We start from the raw sequence: 3,256 nt of genomic DNA on the forward strand, positions 1-3,256 counted from the left end.
CATAACGCGTTGTTCATTATAAACGTGGGATTATGAATTATATTGAGAACGTCGTAACGTTAAATAGAATACATGCCGTAATGTACCCTGAGTGTAAACATTAGCCGCATTCATAGTGAAGCATGCAAGCGATTTGCAAAGATTAATATGTATCATAAAGGTTAATAAAACGTTATTTTACTCATTTTACTCTTTCTGTGGAACAAAAAAAGATTATTTTTTAAGAATACGGGACTGTTTCAGTATTTTTTTTGGAACGAGAGTATTGTTGCATTGTTGTTTCATTTGAAAAATTTAATATCTACACTTTTTCAGCTCATCCCACATGTGTTTTTACTGTGTTCAGGTCAGAGTACTGAGGTGGTGGATTGTTTACAACTCTAGTAGATTCACACCTATTAATTGTTGCTCTAATAAGGAAAATAATCATTTTAACTGTTGAGCTGTTTTCTTAATGCCATTTGTGCAGTTCAAAAACCCTTTTGTGGCAAATTTTTACTGTATTCTCAAGTCTTTCTCATAGTGTTGAATATGTTTCACCTCATATTGGTATCCCAGTGAAACGGGAAGTTAGATGTCTCTAAACATGCAGGTTAAAGGGTTAGTTCACCCAAAAATTTAAATTCTGTCATCATTTACTGACACTCATGTCATTCCAAACCCGTAAGACTTTTGTTTGGAACACAAATGAAGATCTTTTCGATGAAAGCTTTCTGTCCCTCTATTGACAGTCTGCACAACTACCACTCTGATGCGCAAAAAGTTCATAAAGAGATCGTAAAACAAATCCATATGAAATGTTATCCATATTTTCTGAAGAGATTCGTTTCCTTCATATGATGAACAAACTGATTTTAGGCTTTTATTTACATAGGAACAGTCATCAACGCACCAATCAGGTAAACGGAAACTCAAGAATGTTCGCTTGATGTGTGAGAACTAATGAGGTTCATTCTCGTGTTACGCAGCACATTTGAGCTTCAGCAAGAACTGTAACAGTCACTGCCTGTCACTTGTTTATTTGTTTTCATTTCCAGTGCTATGTTCATCCAATCCATTAGGGGGCACCAGTAGCACTTCTACCTTATAGATAAAAGATGAAGTAGGAGAGTAAGAGGTAGATTCAGTTTGGTAACCACATGGTATCTGCTGTTCTCAATGGTAATCCTGGTCTGAGAAACGTTAAGTTTGCTGCTCAACCGTGAGTTTAGAGTTCTTATTTCATCTTGTGTATGCTTTGGTAAAATAACTTGTAAAGATGTTAATGAGTTGTTTTTTGTTATAGAGGATTTTTGTATTTCCCGTGACTTACCTAGCCCTTGAGTGCTGGATTGGAGTTTGCTTGGGTGCATTAGGGCAACTGCTCAAGGACTTTATTCAAAGAATCCCGGGCTGCAACCAGAAGGACCAATACTTCATTTCATCAGTTCCAGATAAGACTGTTAATTCTGAAGACTGCTCAATTCATCTACATTTATCCATCAACATTTTTTATGGGGCATTTTACATGCATCCACTCCCACCAGGACTTTTCTTCTGTGATATTTTTTTTGTTTGGGTGTATGATGAAGTGTTTTGTGTAAAATTCAGTATAGTTGAAGAGAGAAGAATTTCATTTGGTTGTCTTTTGTTGATTCATGCATACCCTGGACAGAGTATCTGATGCAAGACTGATTTCCCCCTCCTTCTATTGTAGCAAGCTTGGTTTAAAATAGCCAAGACAGTTATAGAACCAATGAGGTTCATTTTCGTGTTACGCAGCAGGTTTGAGCTTCTGCAATAACCAATAAGGTTTGTTTTTGCGCGTCTATCCCTTTAATTCACTTTAATTTTTATTTAAATAAAATAAAATAATTATACTTTAGTTAGATTTTTATGATCAAAAGTGACCGTAAAAGCATTTATAATTTAAAAAAAAGTTTCTATTCCAAATAATTGCTGTCACTTTGTAAATTCGCTTTCTTGTAGTTTACACAGACAATAATGCTATAGCTTTCTAAAACTTGATCTTTGAAACCCAATTTCAAAAGTTATCATTTTCTGGCCCTAAAAATGCTGTTCTCGTATAAATAAAAACCTTATATATTGGCCAGCACTTACATATTGTTGTCCTATTGTTAGTTTAACTGCTTCTATTGCTCTCCTCATTTGTAAGTCGCGTTGGATAAAACATCTGCTAATAGATTAAATGTAAATGTAAAACGCATAAAACATTTCCTATGTAGTTGAAAACGGTGTCGCGCAAACTAAGATGATAAAGAGCAAAGACATTTTTTAACAGCCTGTTTTGCCCATCTTTATCAAGGGTGCCAGTATTAATGGATGCCACTGTAAAATGGAGGGTCTTTCATTTTAAAAATGAATGTCTCAAAATAATCGTGTGAATTTTATGTTATAGTCTGAATGCAGCTGTATAAATAATGACATGATATGTGTTCAGTTTTGGCGTGAAGGACTTTAATATGTGATTTATTTTATCAGTATTAATACGAAGAAAAGACTCATAGCTATCAGAGTTCCTGTTGGTCCAAATGTCCTATGATGGTGTTTATTTCCAAGAACATAAGAGCGTGTGTGTGCAGCGATAAAGTGTGTCACTGCACATATGTCAGAAATGTACATGCATCTACAGAGATATTAAACTGCTATGAAATCTTTAAAACACAGTCATATCGCTGTGCACCAGGCATATTCCCTATAACCTCAATTTGGTTGGTAATATTAATCTTTGAGTGTTATCACCACTATCTCTTATACACACACACACACACACACACTTTTCAGATGCTCTGCTGAGGTTGAATGTGTTATCTCGCTCAAAGGAAGGATTGCAGATGAATAAAGCGAATTGCATCTGTGTGTGTTACCTTTTAACCTTCTCTCGCATCTCTCTCTGATTCTGGTTGCTGTGATAACAACCTCTGCAGTATATCTGGGATGTTTGTATTAGCATGAAACATGGGATCTGTTCGATTCAATTATCATTGTCTGGATGTTGTCTTTTATCCGGCAGAGTGTAAACAAAGATAAGCAAGCAAAGCGTGACATTTAACAGCAAAAAAAAAAAAAAAATATGCAAGTCGCAATATTGTTTTTATTGTTCAGTGCAAGTTTATACATGTGTGTGTGGAACCGAGTAGTCAACCAGTTGATTAGATGATGTGAAGCCCGACTCACTGTCTGTGAACCAATTCTTTTGAATAGTTTATTTCAGTGATTCGAAAAAGCGATTCAGCTGTTCTTTTATGCCATCACA

The 3,256-nt window shown here is 35.3% G+C and overlaps 1 long non-coding RNA gene across 1 annotated transcript; it reads left to right on the top strand.

Annotated features, from left to right (window-relative positions):
- The first annotated feature begins 1,058 nt into the window (after window positions 1-1,058).
- On the top strand, window positions 1,059-2,874 carry LOC143731126 (uncharacterized). Its single transcript, XR_013200706.1, has 2 exons — window positions 1,059-1,201; window positions 1,286-2,874. It is a non-coding gene; the product is annotated as an uncharacterized LOC143731126 (long non-coding RNA).
- Window positions 2,875-3,256: the final 382 nt, after the last annotated feature.

The sequence above is a fragment of the Siphateles boraxobius genome, unplaced genomic scaffold (assembly GCF_051911475.1).
Source record: "Siphateles boraxobius isolate OS27281-9 unplaced genomic scaffold, OSU_SipBor_1 86, whole genome shotgun sequence".
In the NCBI taxonomy this organism is placed as follows: domain Eukaryota; kingdom Metazoa; phylum Chordata; class Actinopteri; order Cypriniformes; family Leuciscidae; genus Siphateles; species Siphateles boraxobius.